This window comes from Canis lupus, chromosome 37 (genome assembly GCF_048164855.1).
Source record: "Canis lupus baileyi chromosome 37, mCanLup2.hap1, whole genome shotgun sequence".
In the NCBI taxonomy this organism is placed as follows: domain Eukaryota; kingdom Metazoa; phylum Chordata; class Mammalia; order Carnivora; family Canidae; genus Canis; species Canis lupus.
In genome coordinates this window covers 13,193,678-13,213,519 of record NC_132874.1, presented here as the reverse complement: position 1 = coordinate 13,213,519, position 19,842 = coordinate 13,193,678, and the positions used below count along the sequence as shown (strand labels likewise).

The 19,842-nt window shown below is 37.3% G+C and overlaps 1 protein-coding gene and 2 pseudogenes across 6 annotated transcripts in view; 2 read left to right on the top strand and 1 right to left on the bottom strand.

The window, feature by feature from the left end:
* RNF182 (ring finger protein 182) overlaps window positions 1-19,842 on the top strand; it is a 62,921-nt gene that overhangs the window by 29,846 nt on the left and 13,233 nt on the right. The window lies entirely within an intron of this gene.
* LOC140625996 (large ribosomal subunit protein eL21-like) lies at window positions 5,373-5,874 on the top strand (annotated as a pseudogene).
* On the bottom strand, window positions 13,422-14,036 carry LOC140626091 (rRNA-processing protein FCF1 homolog pseudogene; annotated as a pseudogene).

The following is a 19,842-nucleotide window of genomic DNA, read 5'->3' as shown; positions in this document are numbered from 1 at the left end:
GAGAGCAGAGATGGGAGTGTGGGCTTATGAGAGTCCATCCCTACAGATGTAAGGGGCTTATGGGAGACAGGACGGAGGTGGAATCCAGTCTTTCACTTTCATGGAGTAATGGAATAGGCAATGGGAAACCCTGGGTTTTAAGATGGGGTAAGTCAGGACCACTCAGAGAAAGGTAAACTAGTCCTTAGAAGAGGAAAGTAGAAAATCAGGATAGACTACCACCACAAGATAACATTAAGGGGGTAGGAATGAGGAATGCAGAAACGTGTAGCTCTACCTCCTTTGCATTGTTCCCTTCGCATACTTTGGGTCCTTCTCTTGCAGCATTTATCCTCAGTTGTATAATAGCTGAGTTACTCATTGGGCTCCACCTCTACATTGTAGATCACTGGAAGGGAAGGTCATTGCCAGCGCCTAGCATAGGGACCATATGTAGTAAGTATTCAATAAATATTTGGGGTGAACAGATAGACATGGTGGATGGACAGGGCAAGAAACAAAATATCCATGAATGCATATGTTGGAAGTAAAGACAGAAAGCTTTCTTAGTTGTATTAATTCTTATCTTTTTATTATGAAAAGGTTTAAACATATTCAAAAGTAGAAAAAATGGCAGAATTAATCCCTTTTTACTAATTACTCAGCCTTAACAATGATCAACATATGGCCAATCTTGCTTCATTTCTCTCTCCCCCCTCCCCACTGGATTGTTCTACACAAAGCCCAGATGTCATATTATTTCATCTGTGGATACATTCAGTATGTGTCTTTAAAACAGTAAAGAGACTGGGCTGTTTAAAAAGTCCAATCACAACACTATTAACACACCAGGAAATAGCACAGTAATTCCTTACTGCTATCAAATATTGGATTAGTACTCAGATTTTCCATTGTCTCATAAATTTGTTGTCCGGTTGGTTATGATAGAATCAGAATCCAAATAAGGACTATACATGATTTAGTTGATAAATCTCTTAGGACTTTTTAAAAAGTTTTTATTTAAATTCTAGTTGGTTAACATATAATGTAATATTAGTCTCAGGTGTACAATATAGTGATTCAGCAGTTCCATACAACACCATGCCCTCCTTAATCCCCATCACGACCAGTGCCCTCCTTAATCCCTATCACCCGTTTCCCCCATCCCCATCTGCCTTCCCTCTGGTGACCATCAGTTTGTTCTCTATAGTTCAGAATCTGTTTCTTGGTTTGCCTCTCTCTTTTTTTCCCCTTTGCTTGTTTGTTTTCCTTCTTAAATTTACATACAAGTGAAATCATATAGTATTTGTCTTTCTCTGATGGACTTATTTTACTTAGCATTATGCTAAGCTCCATCCATGTCATTGCAAATGGCAAGATTTCATTCTTTTTCATGGCTGATTAATATTCCATTGTATTTATACATCACATCTCCTTTATCCATTCATAAGTTTTTTAAAAAATTTTTTAATTTATTTATGATAGAGAGAGAGAGAGAGAGAAAGAGAGGCAGAGACATAGGCAGAGGGAGAAGCAGGCTCCATGCACCGGGAGCCCAACGTGGGATTCGATCCCAGGTCTCCAGGATCGTGCCCTGGGCCAAAGGCAGGCGCCAAACCGCTGTGCCACCCAGGGATCCTATCCATTCATAAGTTGATGGACACTTGGACTATTTCCAGAGTTTGGCTATTGCAGATAATGCTGCTGTAAACCTCAGGGTGTGTGTAGCCCTTTGAATTAGTATTTTTGTATTCTTTGGTAAATTTCCTAACTAGTACAGTTGCAGGATACTAGGGTAGTTTTATTTTTAACTTTTGGAGGAACTTCCGTACTGTTTTCCAGAATGGCTGCACCAGTTTGCATTCCCACCACCAGTGCAAGAGGGTTCCCCTTTCTCCACAGCCTTACCAACACCTGCTGTTTCTTGCATTGTTGATTTTAGTCATTCTGACGGTCATGAGGTGATATTTCATTGTGGTTCTTTTTTTTTTTTTTTTTAAAGATTTTATCTATTTATTCATGAGAGACATAGAGAAAGAGAGGCAGAGACACACAGGCAGAGGGAGAAGCAGACTCCATACAGGGGGCGCGATATGGGACTCCATCCCAGGACCCCAGGATCACACCCTGAGCTGAAGGCAAGTGCTTAACTACTGAGCCACCCAGGTGTCCCTTCATTGTGGTTCTGATTGCATTTCCCCGATGATGAGTGATATTGAACATCTTTTCATGAGTCTGTTGGTCACGTATATGTCTCCTTTGGAAAAATATCCATTCATTCTTGTCATTTTTTAGTTGGACTACTCGTTTTTTGGGGTGTTGAATTTTATTAAGTTCTTTATATGTTTTGGATACTAACATATCCATATGTCATTTGGTAATATCTTCTCCCATTCCATAGGTTGCCTTGTCATTTTGTTGATTGTTTCCTTTGCTGTGCAGAGGCTTTTTATCTTGAAGTCCTAGTAGTTAATTTTTGCTTTTGTTTCCCTTCCCTCAGGACACATATGTAGAAATTTGTTACAGCTAATGTCAAAGAGGTTACTGCCTATGTTTTCCTTTAGGATTTTTATGGTTCCATGTCTCACAGTTAGGGTCTTTAACCCATTTTGAATTTATTTTTGGTATGGTGTAAGAAAATGTTCTAGTTTCATTCTTTTGCATGTTGCTGTCCAGTTTTCCCAACACTGATTTTTGAAGAGACCGTCTTTTTTCCATTGGATAGTCTTTCCGGCTTTTTTAGAGATTGATTAACCGTATAGTTGTGGGTTCAAATCTCTTAGGGCATGTTTTTTATTAAAAAAAATTTTTTTAAAGATATTATTTATTTGAGAGAAAGAGAGAGGGAGGGAGAGAGAGAAAACACAAGCAGGGGGTGGGGATAGAGGGGGAAGCAGACCCCTTGTTTAGCAGGACTCAATCCCGGAACCTTGGGGGTCATGACCTGAGCTGAAGGTAGACGCTTAACCGACTGAGCCACCCAGGTGCCCTCCCTTAGGACTTTTTAATCTATAGGTTCACCTTTTACTTTTCCTTACAGTTTATTTATTGAAGAAACCAGATCCTTTGCCTGTAGAATTTCTCACAGTGTGAATTTTTACTAATTGTTTCCCCATGGTGTCGTTTAATTTGTTTTTCTATTTGCTATATTTCCTGTAAACTGGTAATTAGAAACAGAGGCTTGATCATATTTTTAATTTTTTGGCAGGACTTCAGAGGTGGGGTATGTGCTTTCTAATGCATGGCATCAGGGGCACATAATACCTTGTCCCCCACCTTTGTGAGGTGAAGTTTGAACAGTGAGCACAGCTGTTGTCAGCCTGATGCCTGCATTATAAACACTGTCATCTGCTTCTTGCCTAATGGTTTTAGCAACTGTTGATAATTATTGTCAAGATCACGGATTAGCAGACTTTCTCCGTAAGGGGCTGGGTAGTGCATGTTTTCAGCTTTTGCAGACCATGTGGTCTCTGTCATCGTGGTGGGCCAGCAGCTTTGGGGAATACGTAAGTGATGGGCATGGTTGTGTTCCTGTAAAACTGTATTTGCCATCGTAGATTTGGCTCGCTAGCCATTGTTTGCCAACTCCTGACCTACACCGGTTGTTTCATTCGGGGTTGCAAAATAATATAGTAATTCTGTCATTCTTTGTTTATTAATTGAAGTGCTTCTGTAGTGAAGAATTTTACTTCATCCATTATTGATTTACTCTAAGGAACTATTTGTAGAGGAAAGGCAGGATAAATGCTCGAGTCTTTCCCTTTGTTTATTATCTACTTTCAGAATAAGGAGTTGGTTTCTTAGCATCCTCCAAAGCTAATCAGTTTGGTTTAAGAATCATCATGAAATTATGGATATTAAACGTATTTGATATTTCAGTCTTCCTAGACATAGGCCGTGTGGCTGTTAGTGTCACACTGCAGCCATGTGAAACTTCAGAGGCACCGTTAGCTCCATAGCAGAATGTCTGTTGTAGTTTTTTTTTTTTTAATTGAGGTATAATTAACATACAGTAAGTAGTATGTTAGTTTCAGGTGTACAACATAGTGATTTGACATTTGTGTACATTGCAAAAATGGTTACTATGATGAGTCCTCTTACCACCTGTCACCTTACAAAGTTAATACAGTGTTATCGACTGTATTCCCAGGATGCACATTACATCCCCATGACTTGTTGATTTTATAACTGAAGGTTTGTACTGCTTAATCCCCTTTAGCCATTTCATCCCCATCCTCAACAGCTTTCCTCTCAGGCAGCCACCTATCTCTGTATCTCTGAGTCTGGGTTTTGTTTTATTTATTTTATAGAGTTCAACATAAGTGAAATCATGTGGCATTTGTCTTATTTCACTTAGTGTAGTTGTGTACCTCGAGGTACATCCATGTTGTCACATTTCATTCTTTTTTATGGCTCAGTAGTATTCCAGTGTGTGTGTGTGTGTGTGTGTGTGTGTGTGTGTGTGACATCTTTATTCATTCATCCACAGATAGGCACAGAGATTGTTTCCACATCTTGGCTATTGTATATAATGCTACAGGGAACATAGGGCTGCATGTATCTTTTTGAATTAGTGTTTTCATTTTTTTCAGATAGATGCAAGTAGATAGATAGTGGAATTGCTGGATCATATGGTAGCTCTGTTTTTAATTTTTTGAAGAGCCTCCATACTGTTTTCCATAGTGGCTGCACCAATTTACATTCCCACCAACAGTGAACAAGGATTACATTTTCTCTACATCCTCACCAACAATTGGTATTTCTTGTCTTTATGATACTTGCCATTTTGTCTGGTGTGAGGTGGTATCTCATTGCATTTCCATGATTGGTGATATTGTGCATCTTTTCATGTGCTTGTTATCCATCTATGTCTTTTTTTGGAAAAATGTGTATCCAGATCTTCTGCCCATTTTTAAATTGGATTCTTTGGGCTTTTTTGTTTTGTTTTTGTAATAGGGTCATATGAGTTTTTTTTAATGTACTTTGGATATTTACCCCTTATTAGATACATGATTTGCAAATATCTTCCCTCATTCAGTAGGTGGTCCTTTCTTTCATCTTATTGATGGTTTCCTTCACTATCAGAGCTTTTTAGTTTGATATAGTCTTATGTTTGCTTGCCTTTTTCTCTTCTTTTGTAAAAGATTTTATTTATTTATTTAACAGAGAGAGCACAAGCAGGGGGAATGGCAGGCAGTGGGAGAGGGAGAAGCAGGGTCCCCTGCCGAGCAGGGAGCCTGATGTGGGGCTCAATCCCAGGACCCTGGGATCGTGACCTGAGCCAAAGGCAGATGTCCAACTGACTGAGCCACCCAGGCGCCCTGCTTGCCTTTGGAGTCAGATCTTCAAAAAAACATCATAAGGGAACCTCCATCTTCCAGTAATTCGCCAAAATGACCAACACAAAGGGAAAGAGGTGAGGTACCCGCTATATGTTCTCTAGGCCTTTTAGAAAACATGGAGTTGTTCCTTTGGCCACATACATGCGAATCTATAAGAAAGGTGATATTGTGGACATCAAGGGAATGGGCACTATTCAAAAAGGAATGCCTCACAAATGTTACCATGGCAAAACTGGAAGAGTCTACCGTGTTACTCAGCATGCTGTTGGCATTGTTGTAAACAAACAAGTTAAGGGGAAGATTCTTGCCAAGAGAATTAATGTCCACATTGAGCATATTAAACACTCAAAGAGCCGAGATAGCTTACTGAAGCGTGTGAAGGAAAATGATCAGAAAAAGAGGAAGCCAAAGAGAAAGGTACTTGGGTCCAACTGAAGTGCCAGCCTGCCCCACCCAGAGAAGCACACTTTGTGAGAACCAATGGAAAGGAGCCTGAACTGCTGGAACCCATTCCCTATGAATTCATGGCATGATAACTGGAAAGAAAATAAAAGACCTCAGGATTGTAAAAGTGTTTCTCTTAAAAAACAAAAAACAAACAAAAAAACATCATAAGACCAATGTCAAGGAGCTTGCTGCCTAGGTTTTATTCTAGGAATTTTATGGTTTCAGGTCTTTCCTTCAAGTCTTTAGTCCATTTTGAGTTGATTTTTTTTTTTTTTTGTATATATGGTATAACGTAATGGCCCAGTTTCATTATTTTGCATGTAGCTGTCTGGTTTTCCCAACATCATTTATTGGAAACTGTCCTTTATATATTTGTATATTCTTGTCTTTGTCATAAATTAATTGTCCATATAAGCATATTTTATTTATGGGCTCTTAATTCTTTTTGATGTGATTGTAAATGGGATTTTTAAATTTCTTTTTCTGATAGCTTATTATTAGTGCATACAAACAATACAACACATATTTGTATAACAATTTTGTATCTTGGAAGTTTACTGAATTCATTTATCCAAACAGTTTTTTCGATGGAGTCGTAGAGTTTTCTATATATAGTATGTCATCTACAAATAGTAACAGTTTTACTCCTTTCTTTACAATTTTCATGCCTTTAATTTCTTTTTCTTGCCTAATTGGTGTGGCTAGGATTTCTAACACCATGGTGAATAACAGTGGGGATAGTGGGTATGTTTGTCTTGTTCATAATCTTAGAGGAAAAGCCTTCAGGTTTTCACTGTTGAATGTGATATTAGCTCTGATTTTGTCATATATGGCCTTAGGTATATTCCTTCTATGCCTGCTTTGTTGAGAGTTTTTATGGTAAATTGATGTTCAGTTTTGTCAAGTGCTTTTTCTATCTATTGAGATGATTATGTGATATTTATCTTTAATTTTGTTAATGCGGTCTATCACATTAATTGATTTGCAGATGTTGAACTATCCTGGCATTGCTGGAGTAAATCCCACTTGAGTATGGTGTATGGTCCTATTAATGTATTACTGAGTTCAGTTTGCTAGTATTTTGTTGAGGATTTTTGCACGTATGTTCATTAGGGATATTGGGCTATAATGTTGTGTGTGTTGTGTTTGTGTGCATGTGTGATGTCCTTGTGTGGTTTTGGTATGCTGACTTCATAAAATGAGTTTGGAAGGTTTCTCTCATAATTTTTTTTGGGAGAGTTTGAGACAGATAGGTATTAAATCTTTGAGTATTTGGTGGAATTCACTAGTGAAGCCATCTGGCCTTGGACTTTTATCTTTGGAGTTTTTTGATTACTGATTCAATCTCCTTACTAGTAATCTGTCTATTCAGATTTTCTATTTCTTTATGAGTTAGTCTTGGAAGATTGTAAAATCTAGGGATTTATCTATTTCTTCTAGATTGTTCAATTTGCTGGTATGTAATTGTTCACAAATCCTTTGTATTTCTGTGGTATCAGTTGTAACATCTTTTTCATTTCTCATTTTATTTATATGAACCCTCTTCTTGGTGAGTGTAGCTAAAGGCTTGTTAATTTTGTTAATCTTTTCAAAGAATCAGCTCCTAGCTTCATTGATCTTTTTTATTTCTTTGTCTTAATTTATTTCTGTTCTGATCTATTTCTTTATATTTTTTTCTTCTTTTTACTAACTTTGGGCTTTATTTCTTCTTTTTAAAGGTATTTTTAAGGTGTAAAAGTAAATTGTTTGAGATTTCTGTTATTTCTTGAGGTGGGCCGTATTGCTATGAACTTCCCCTCTGATAACCACTTTTGCTGCATCTTATCTATTTTGGTGTATTGTATTTCTTTTATGTTAGTCTCTAGATATTTTTTTATTTCTTCTTTGATTTCTTCTATGACCTAGTAGTTGTTCTATGACCAGTTGTTTAATCTCCACATATTTATAGTTTTTCCAGTTTTCTTCTTGTAATTGATTTCTAGGTTCATACCATTGTGATCAGAAATGATACTTGATCTGATTTCAGTCTTCTTGAATTTATTGAGACTTGTTATGTGGCCAACCATGTGATCTATCCCAGAGAATATTCCATGTACACTTGAGAAGAATATGTATTCTTCTGCTTTTGGATGAATGTGCTGTATATATCTATTAAGTCCATCTGGCCTAATGTCATTTAAAACCATGGTTTCCTTATTGATTTTATGTCTGGATGATCTATCCACTGATGTGAGTTCGTATGGTGTTTAAATTTCCTAATGTTACTGTATTACCTTTTAATATTTGCTTTATAAAAAAATAATATTTGCTTTATATATTTTATATTTTGTGCTCCTAAGTTGGGTGCATATATATTTATAAATGTTATGTCTTCTTGCTGGATTGACTCTTTTATCATAATGTAGTGCCCTTCTTTGCATTTTATTATAGTCTTTGTTTTAAAGTTTATTTTGTCTTTATGAGTGTGTGTATACCAGGTTTCATTTCATTTCCCTTTGCATGGGGTATTTTTTTTTTTTTTTTTATGCCATCACTTTCAGTCTGTGTCCTTACTTCTGAAGTGAGTCTCTTGTAGGCAGAATATAGATGGATCTAGTTTTATTACTCATTTAACCATTCCATGTTTTTTGGTTGGAGAATTTAATCTGTTTTCATTTAAAATAATACTTCCATTTTGTTCACTGTTTTCCGGCTGTTTTGTAGTTTCTCTCTGTTCTTCTTCCCTTGTGGTTTGATGACTTCCTTTAGTTTTATGTTTCATTTTCTTTCCCATTTTTTTCTTTTGTGTATTTACTATAAGTTTTTGCTTTGTGGTTTATAAGAAAGTTCACTTATAACTTCCTATGTATATAACAGTCTGTTTTGAGTTGATAACAACTGAAATTTGAACACATTCTCAAACTCTATATTTTTACTCCCTGCACCATGTTTGGTGCTTTTGATGTCATTTTTTACACCTTAGCTAATTATTGTAGTTTTGGTTAATTATACTACTTTTGTCTTTTAACTTGTATGGTAACTTTATAAGGGATTAATATGCTACCTTTATTATATATTTACTTTTTGTGGTGAGACTTTTACCTTTGTATGTTCCCTTGTTATCAGTGTCATTTCTTTTCAGCATGAAGAAATCCCTTTGATATTTCTTGTAAAGCTGGGTTAGTAGTGATGAACTCCTCTAGTTCTTGATTGTCTGGAAATTTCTTCATCTCTCCTTCAGATTTGAATGAGAGCCTCGCTGTGTAGTGTTTTCATGGTTGGAAATGTATTTCAGCACTTTGAATATGTCATGCCACCCTCTTCTGGCCTGCATAGTTTCTGTGGAGAAATCTGATAGCCTTATGGGGTTTTCCTTGTACATAACAACTTTTTTTTTTCTTTTGAGGCTTTTAAGATACTGTCTTTAACTTCTGACATTTTAATTCTCATGTGTCTTGGTATGGCTGTCTTTGGATTCGCCTTATTTGGAACTCTTTGGGCTTCTTGGATCTGGAGGTCTGTTTCCTTCCCTAGGTTAGGGAAATTTTCAGTCATTATTTCTTGAAATAAGTGCTCCTTTTTCAGTTCTTTTTTTCTGGGACCCCAATATATGACTTATTCCACCTGTTGTTGCAGATATCTCTTAAGTTATCTTAATTTTTTTAAAAAAAGATTTTATTTATTTATTCATGAGAGACACAGAGAAAGAGGCAGAGACTTAGGCAGAGGGAGAAGCAGGCTCTCTGCCTAGAGCCTGATGCAGGACTTGATCCCAGGTGCCCAGGATCATGCCCTGGGCTGAAAGCAGACATTCAACCACTGAGCCACACAAGTGTCCCAAGTTATCTTCATTTTTAGAAATTCTTTTTTCTTTTTGATGCTCTATCTGGATGAGTTCCATTGCTTTATTCTCCAGCTTATGGATACATCTTTCTGCTTCATCCAGACTGCTGTTGAACCCCTCTAGTGTATTTCTCCATTCAGTTACTGTATTCTTCATCTCTATGACTTCTGTTTGGTACTTTTTTTGTTTTCCGTCTTCTTGTTGAAGTTATTATTGTGTTCATCCATTCTCCTCCCAAGTTCAGTGAGCATCTTTCTAACCATCATTTTGAATTATCAGATAAAATTCTTGTCTTTGTATCATTAAGGGCTTTTTCTGAGGTTTTGTCTTGTTCTTTAGTTTGGAACATGTTTTTCTATTTCTTTATTTTGCTTGACTCTCTGTGTTTGTTTGTTTCTGTGTATTAGGTGGAACATCTACCTCTCTCAGTCTTGAGAGAGTGTATTGTTTCTGTGTATTAGGTGGAACATCTACCTCTCTCAGTCTTGAAGGCATGGCCTTCTGTAGGTGTGATCCTTCTTGTTCAAACCTGCCTTAGCTCCTGGTTGTCTTTCAAGCCTTTGTGACTGTCAAAACTTCCTAATGGGCCTCATTGCTTCAGATGTGCCAAGACCTGTCAGTGATCCAAGGGGAAGAATCTTGTTTAACACCTAGTTACAGGCTGTTTGGAAGCCAGACCCTCAGGCAGCAGCTCTTAAAGTATCAAGTATATATAGTCTTGTGGGGGCTATAATCATGGCTGTAGCAAGGCCAAAGGGTTGTGCAAAGGGTGGTGTCTCCCTGCTATGTTCCCTGGGTGTGCTTAGCTACTAGATGTGTGGCCTAGCCTGCCCTTCAGGCTGAAGCTACAGGCTAAGTAAATAGGCCTTTTTTTTTTTTTTAAAAAAAAAAACCTCAGGAAGATTAGGGTTGTGTTTCCCTCTGTTGTCTGTGTAGTGGTGCCCTAGAGATGGTGGCCTGCCAAGAGCTATTTCTCTGATCATTACATCCCTGTGGAGCTCTGGAACACCAGCCTTCTTGGTCACCAGGGCCAGGTGCCCAGATGTCTCCTTTGTGGATTGCCCATGACTTCTGGCATGAGCAAGACAGCTGGAGAGTGTACTTGGTGGGCCATGCTCGCTTCAGAAAGGCAGTGGGAAAATATCTTGTCTGCGTGTGCCCACAGGCTTTGGCAATGCAGCAAGAGCCTTGTCTGTGCATGTGTGTGCCTCACTTGTAGTGATTATCAAGTAAAGCAATGGTCTCTTTCTGCAGCTGTAAAATCCATGATGCTACAGTTTTACAGCTTTATTAGGTAAGGAAAACATTTAATGTTTCTTAAACTAAAAAATTAGATTATTTCTTGTAATTTTACATATTTTTATCTGGGTTAATATACTTGTTTATGTATTTATTTTTTAGCATGGCTGGGTCACTGTTGAGCCAAATTGACATTTGAAAGTTCAAAATGCAACTTTATTTCATTAGCCTACAATGTGAAATTTGATTTAATACCATATGTTTTTTCATTAGTGCCAAGTAGGGAAAAACGGGCATATTTGAAGAGCTCAAATTTTGGTACATTCCAAAAAGCTCTCTCCTGATTTATCATCTATATTTCACTTAGCTCAACTGGTTCTGATAATTTCCTTCCTCAGTTCTTTTCTTGGTTACTTTAGCTCTTCAAATTCATTGTCTGTATTTTCTCTCTGCTACAGCCAAACTTTTACCCAGGCCCATTGTAGTCTGTCTTCTGGGACATTTATGGTTATGTGTGATCTCCTCTTCTTGTTTGTCCCATCAGTCTGCTGGCTACTTTGACACTTCCCTTTACCCTTTCTTTCCTTGGATTTATGGATAACCTTTGTTTCCTTCTCACCTTTTGATTCTTTTTTTCTCTTCTGTTTTCCCAGCATGTTAACAATGTTCCCAGGTCTTTTTTATGTATCCTATGCATTTTTCTCTCTCTAAGTTGCTCTAACTTCCCTGGGAAGCTCATGATTTGCCAGTCTTATTTTCAGGATTTCAGTTATTCCTCGTATGCGGATGACTTGTATAACTCTGTCTCATTCTGAGCTCTGATGTTTCTATTTCCATATTTATTGTGGAATATCAGATGTTTCAACTTTGACTTTTTCTAGCAAATAAAAATAAAATCCAAGGGAAGAGAGGTACCTTTTAAATGTATTCATGTCATCATGGAGCCCGCCTGGGTGCTGGCTAATCCGTGAAAGATTTTGAAGATGAGCTTATTATATTTTTATTTAATTTAAATTTTAGTTTTTTTTTTTTTTTAACATATAGCCCAGTATTGGTTTTTGGAGTAGAATTAAGTAGATTCATCATTTACATACAATACCCAGTGCTTATCACAACAGGTGCCCTCCTTAATGCCTATCACCCACCTAGCCCATCCCCCACTCACCTCCATCCATCAACCCTCCATTTGTTCTCTGTAACTAAGAATCTTTTATGATTTGTTTCCCTCTCTCCTTTTCCCCCTTTCCTGTATGTTCCTGTTTTCTTTCTTAAATTCTACATGTGAGTGAGATCATACAGTATTTGTCTCTCTCTGACTGACTTATTTCACTTAGCATTATACACTCTAGCTCCATCTACATTACCGCAAATGGCAAGATTTCTTTCTTTTTGATGGCTGAGTAATATTCCATTGTGTTGGCCGTGTGTGTGTGTGTGTGTGTGTGTGTGTCCATCCATTCATGATTTGATGGACATTTGGGCTCTTTCCATAGTTTGGCTATTGTTGATAATGCTGCTACAAATACTAGGGTGCATGTGCCCCTTTGAATTAGTATTTTTGTATCCTTTGGGTAAATACCTAGTAGTGCAGTTGCTGGATCATGGGGGGTTCTATTTTCACATTTTGAGGAACCTCCATGCTGTTCTCCAGAGTGACTGTACCAGTTTGCATTTCCATCACAGGTGTAAGAGGGTTCCCTTTCTTGGGGGCCTTTCTCCGTATCCTTGCCAACACCTGTTGTTTCTTGTGTTGTTAATTTTGGCCATTCTGATAAGTGTGAAGTGGTATCTCATCATGGTTTTGATTTGTATTTCCCTAATGAGTGATGTTGAGCATCTTTTCATGCGTCCATTAGCTATCCGGATGCCTTTTTTGGAAAAGTGTCTATTCCTGTCTTTGCATTTCTTAACTGGATTATTTGTTTTTTGGGTGTTGAATTTGATAAGCTCTTTATGCTATTTATTTTAATTTTATTTTATTTGTGAGCAATCATTTGATTTATAAAAAGATTAAAAATTTTTATTTTATTTTTAATTTTTTTTTTTAAGATTTTAATTATTTTTTGACGAGAGACACACAGAGAGAGGCAGAGACATAGGCAGAGGGAGAAGCAGGCTCCCTCTGGGGAGCCTGTTGCAGGACTCGATCCTAGGACCCCAGGATTGTGACCTGAGCCGAAGGCAGACACTCAACCACTGAACCACCCAGGCACCCTGAAACAAATTATAAGATGATGTGAAATATCAATTTCAAAACAACATCAGAAAGTGAGTGCATTTAACCATACTCAGCTCATAACAGAGCAGATGAGTAAGTGGAATAATAATTCATTCTATAACTCATATAGCTATATGATCTGACAGTAGAAAAAGTTGGTAAAGGAAGGCAGAGAAACTCTATTAAGAATTAGAACAGGGGGGATCCCTGGGTGGCGCAGCAGTTTAGCGCTTGCCTTTGGCCCAGGGCGCCATCCTGGAGACCCGGGATCGAATCCCACATCGGGCTCCTGGTGCATGGAGCCTGCTTCTCCCTCTGCCTATGTCTCTGCCTCTCTCTCTCTCTCTGTGTGACTATCATAAATAAATAAAAATTAAAAGCAAAAAAAAGAATTAGAACAGGGGCCTCCATGATCCTCTGGCATCCACTCAGTGTTGTAGCTGTGGTTAGAAATGTTCATGATGGGAACTCCAGGGATCTTCACATCCTTCATTTAGGGTCCCTGTTAGCTGTGGCTACAGTGTAACACTTGTGCTGAGTTATTCTCTATACTAAGCACTCATCTGCTTTCTTTGTGTGTACATGGTCATCATTCAAATCTTGGATCCTTGGCAATCCTTAGAGGCATTCGATATTTCTGCCCCAATTGCTCAGTTTCAGCCATCACAAACCAGTTATATAGGGGATACACTTGGTATACAGACAGTCCATCTTTGTGCTTAAGTTGAGTTTGGCCTTAATGGAAAAGTTGATAAAGTTAGTATCAACCAGGATGTGGTAAGGCGGGTCCAGCTGTGTGTTATATTGGAAAAAGAAGCAGGAAGGATGTTGGGAGACTTCTCTTTCCTTGAGTGCACTGGGATCTTTCTTTTCTTTCTCTTTAGAGGTTTTAATCTATCCTTCTTTTTAAGCCTCTCCTGAGATTAAGCCTTCACTTCATGATTACATACATCCTTGCTTTCTTTTGCTTCTGCACTTCACACTGCATTCCTTTTGTTAATAGCTATCTGTTTTAATCTTCCACTACATCCTGCCTGTGTTGGCCCAGGCTCTGCTGGCTGTCCTTTGCTTTAGACACATCTATGACTTCTGTATTTAACATACTTGTCCCACTGCATGTTTCCCTCCTTTTCATGAAGATTTTCCAGACTAATTCTGACCATCTAAAGAGACCAGCAGCTGAGCTACATTTTTCTCTCAACCATAAAATTAAGAGGAATTTTTTTTCATAACTTAAAAGCTTCTGTAAGCCAGTTATTTTCTGAGCTGATAAGAAAGAAAGCAGTGCTCTTCTGGCTTTGCTTTTTAAGGGCATGAGTGTTTAATGGGTCTGTCACACAACACAATCCCTTAAACTTAATATGTAATAAATATAAAACTATCTTCCCTAACAATGTGCTTCTTTTCCTGTACAAATATCACTTTTATCTCATCGGAAAAACATTGTAGCTTTTCACTTTATCCTAATCTTCACCATGGAGTATATGTCAATCAGTAATGCTACATTATGTAGCTGTTTTGCAGAGTGACACATTCATTAAGATTGAATCTGAAAGGCCTTTTGAGAAAAGCCTTTTAGGGCAAATAAATACAATAAAGTCTAACTATAGTTCTGTTTCTCCTTGCCAATCTTGGATTAAGACATATAGTAAATGTGGTAGGATTTGGAAAGTGATTCTTTTCCCTTCATAAATCTTTTTGCTCATTATTAACTGAAGCATTTCATGAATTAGATTGTTCTCATTTTGCTGAGTCAGAGCACAGTTGGACTTTGGTAACTGTAAATATATTCCCTTTCAGGAGGTGCTGTGAATATTTTTATTAATGCTGGAGAAGAGATGATATATTCTTTAGAATTATGGGAAGTGAGCAAAACACTTCGGGGAGAGATGAAAAGGAAAAATATTTTTGTCACTTTGTTTTTATTTTAGAGTAATAGTACAAAAATAATTTTGTGCTAAAAATAATATTTTTAGCTTTTCTTATGTCTATAATAATTTTGAGAAAGCTGTATTTAGATATAGTAGTGATGACTGTTTTGCTTAGTATATAAGGGTGTGTTAAGAGAAAATTAAAGACAACATATACCTTCTCAGGTTGATGTCTGGACATTTACAGAGAAACAATCCCAGAGGAATTGTGTCCTACAGATTTTATGAATCCATGTCTTTGATGAGTCCACACCTGAAACTGGTAGACAAATATGTATGAAAACTGATTTTCAGTGGTAAAGATAAAGAGATTCATTCATTTGTTCAACATATATTAAGGCTTCCTAGTTGCTATGATTTATGAATATTTTGACATACATATTTTATTTATAGTTATAGATTTTTGAGAAGTTCAGCTGATCAGATTCTATATTTCTATATGGAAATTATGGGGTATTAGATTTAAAATTTAAAAATTTAGATAAAAAATGTATAGCATTTAAGAATATCAAGACAAAGTGCTGACTGCACCACACTTAGCCAGGTACAGTGCACTATCATAAATTGATGGAGAGAGGAGGAATCTTGGAGACAATTTAATATATTTATCTATTAGGCAGGTAGTTACTCTGTGCTGGCTTCTGATAGGTGCTTGTGCTTCAGCGGTAAACAATGTGTCGAAGGCTCTTCTATTCTTAGAAATTACATTCTAGTAGTGGAGGTTGAGAGCTGACTAATTAATTAGTCAAATTGGGCTTGTGGAAGACTGTCAAAGATAGAAAATGATGTTATAATAGAAAATAAATGGAAAGGAATTTTAAAAATGAGGTAATTAGGAAGGTGCCCCTTGAAGACTATCCTGAAGTTGAGGTCTGTGAGAGAGAATGAGTGTGGCAAGGACATTCCCCATCCTAAGCAGGAAAGAGCTTGGAGTGTTCATAGAATTTAACAAAGCTGCATGTGATAGAAGGCAGTGTGGACTGGGGTTCAAGGAGGGACTGTATTCTAAACTCCATACTGCCTTGCTATATGGCGTTTGGATTTCAATCTGTACTTAAAAGAAAACTATCGAGCAGGCAATAGATATAATCTAATTTATATTTTAAAAGTTCACTTTTGGCTATTGCAAAGAAAACAGTTGGTAGTAGGAAACACTTGGAAGCAGGAAGATTACTTAGGAGGCAGTTTTATAGTGGACAAGGATGAAGGTCAGATGAAGGTAGATTAGAGGCATACTTTGGAAGCAGAATTGACTTGACTTGGTAATGGATTGGGTGTGAAGATAAGACAGTGTGGAATCAAAGATAACTCTCAGCTGAAGTCACTGTTAGCCTGAAAAATTGGGAGAATGGTGGTATTGTTTGTAATGATGGGGAAACTGTTGAGTGAGAATTAGAGGTGAAGACTAAGACTGGTCTTAGACTTACAATAAGTTTGAAATATTTTAAAAGATTTATTTATTTATTTTAGAAAGAAAGAAAGAGCGTAAAAGTGGGGGGAAGGGTAGGAAAGGCAGAGGAAAAATTATAAAGCCAAGCAGATTCCCTGCTGAGCATGGAGCCCCATGTGGGGTTCAATCTCACAAGTGAGGTCAGGACCGACGCTGAAATCGAGAGTTGGATGCTTAACTGACTGAGCCTCCCAGGAGTCCCAAATTTGAAATATTTATAAGAATACAAATAGTGCTTTTCAATAGACAGTCTGGAACTCAGAAGAAAGGTATAAGCTGTAAATACAAAACTGGGGGAGGTGTCAGTTGGTATTTAAAGCTGTTGGAGTAGATGAGACAATCCAAGGGAAAGATTGCAAACAGAGAAGGAACAGTGTGGCTCAAGGCCAAGTACTAGGATGCTCCAGCATTTAGAGATTTGATAGAAGGGGAGCTGGGAGAGAACACTGAGAAAGAGTGGTCAGGAAGAGAGCTGGAACCGTGTTACAGCGCTGAAGCAATGAGAAGAGAGGGTTTCAGGAGAAAGGGGGGGTTGGTCTCTGGGTAGAAAGCTATTGAGAGGTGAAACAAGATGAGGGCAGAAAAGGATCCACTTACCTTTGTAATCAGCTTCTGCTTTCAGGGATCCCTGGATGGCTCAGTGGTTTAGCACCTGCCTTCAGCCCAGGGCATGATCCTGGAGTCCCGGGATCGAGTCCCACGTCAGGCTCCTTGCATGGAGCCTGCTTCTCCCTCTGCCTGTGTCTCTGCGTCTCTCTCTCTCTCTCTCTCTCTCTCTGTGTGTGTCTCTCATGAATAAATAAACTTTAAAAAAAAAAAAAAAGAAATCTTGCCTTATTTGTCTTTGCATCCCTAGCATCTACCATCTAGCCTGACACAAAATAGGCATTAGGAAAATACTTGTTCAAAGATTAAATGAAAGAGATAGAGTCAAAAGAGAGCTACTTCATGGAGTCTATCCCAAATTAAATCCAACTGTTGCTCTTGTGAGTTTCCATAGCAATCGATACAACTTTTCTATTAATTACTAATATACTGATAGAAATATATTGGAAGTCTTTGACTTTCAGAATGGTTTCAAGAGTATAACTGCATAATTTTTTATCTGTAGGTATATTCTGTGTTCTAAAAGAAAAGTGGCTATGTTAGTTTGGAAGAAGGGAATATTTGCGTGTATGTGTGTGTAATATTAGTTTCATTTGGTGAAATTGGCAGCACAATAATTAAGCTACTTCCACCTAAGTTTGAAATTACAGAAATGATACAAAGCCACCTATTTTAATTTTTTTAGACATTTTATTCTTTCTTGACATGGTTAGAGAATTTTATAAAGCCTTGGTCAAGGGAAATTATGGAGGAAGGCATTAATAGCGAAGAGATTGGTTATAATGGGAAAGGATTCAGTCACTTTTAAGAATGTAATTTTCAGCCTGTATTCCTAATAACTCTTGATCTTAAATCATAGCTTTGCTACTTCTAAGTATAGAGGAAGGTACAGAGCAAACAATTTGAATTTATAAGATTTATTCATTATTTGTTAATACCCCGTATAGATAGGATAAATAAGAAAAACATAATGAAATTTCTCTTTCAACTATGGTAGTAGAGGTTACTATGTTATTGCAAAATTGGTATGTTATACTTGACTTGCAATGCGCTCTATCTATAGATAGAAAACCTGGGTAGCTTTTGGTACTGTGTTCAATGTGGAATCTTAGATGTACTACCAATTGAGAATGCTGAAGTACTTTAAAAATATCAATGGATATGTTACTTCTACATTCCAAATAGCATCCATATAGTGCTTGTTTATGCAAAATATTTATGCCTGTATGATTTCATTGAATCCTTACGACAACCTTGTGAGGCAGTGTTCTTGGTCTCTTAGCTCAAGATCACATAACCAGTCACTTTATAGAGCCAGCCCACAAATCTAGGTCTCCTGATTCCAGATCCCTGTGTTTCCATTTTGGACTGCCTGAAAGTGACGGTCATGCTCCTAGCATGCATAGGGTGAGGAGTACCTATCTTTTCCTCCTGTTGTTGGACATTCATTGTAGCATCGTAAGATTGTTAGCATCAAAGGATGCATCATTAATGTCTCCATGTGTATAAATGGCGGCTTCTCATCCAAAATTAATGGCCTGGAATTCTAGATCATTAATTTGGTTGTATTCTAATAGATTATGATTCCCTATCAAATTAATTTGCTTGGTCTTGGAGAAGGGGTAAAATAAGAGTTTTAATCTTTGAGTCTTTGAATCTTTCTGGAATTCTCAGTATGCTGCCAAACAACCATTAAAGGTTATTAATGTTGCAGCTTAATTTCATTTAAAGTCAGCTGTCAATCCTTTGAAAATGAGTGCTTGCCATCTGTTGAGCCTATTCTTTTAGGACTTTCTAAGTTATAGCCTTCTATTATAATATGAAAGATTGTTTTTAAAGAAAAGCCGTAATGGCAAAAACCTGAACTCTGAGACTATTGTGCTATAAAAGAAAGTTCAAATATTGCTAATGTTTCCCAAGGGAGAACTGTAACTGGGGCTGAGACCAGCATAATATTGGTGATTAGTTATTATTGATGGTAATGAGACTTTCTCATACTTTAACTGGAAGCCAAATTACAAATATCTAGATGAAAAAACTGGACTTTCTTGAGGGTAAGATGCCACATGTATGGTTTCAGCTTAATTTGAGATTCAAGTACTACAGACGCTAAGATTTGGTTTTTGTGAATGAGAGACTTGTCATTAGAGAGATGGCAAGTGTATATCATATATCAGTAGCTAAGTTTAAAAACCAATGTTCTTGAGGTGCCTGAGTGACTCAGTCGGTTAAGTATCCAACTCTTGACTCGCAGAGTCCTGAGATCAAGCCACATGTCAGGCGTGTACTCAGCGAGGAGTCTGTTTGTCTCCCTCTCTGCTCTCTCTCAAACAAATAAATAAATCTTAAATAAAGCTCCAAAACCAATGTTCTGCCTTGATCATTCACAAAGAAGTATGATGCTCTAGTGCCCAAATCTCTCCTATATGTTGGGGGATAGAATTATTAAACAATGTAGGCTGTCATAAAAAGCAGTGCTCATTAAATGACAACGTTTCAGTGTTTGAAGAGTGACAGTCCATTTGCAAAAATAAAAAAAAAAAATTAAAGACAGAAGCAAATTGTTAGCACCAGTTCTAAAAACAGAAACCATGGATCATGGAAATAATGGTCCTTTAGTCTATATCTTTTTTTGTTGTTTTTAGAGAGCCCTTTAAAATATCTTGACTCATCATGTAGAAAGCAATGTTAATAATGTTTATTTTCCAGGGTGGGAGGAGGATCCAGGAAATGGGAGTTGAAACTTGGCAGGTGTTGCTATTTCATAAGGGGGAAAAAATATAACCTGTCCTATTGGTGCCAAATTA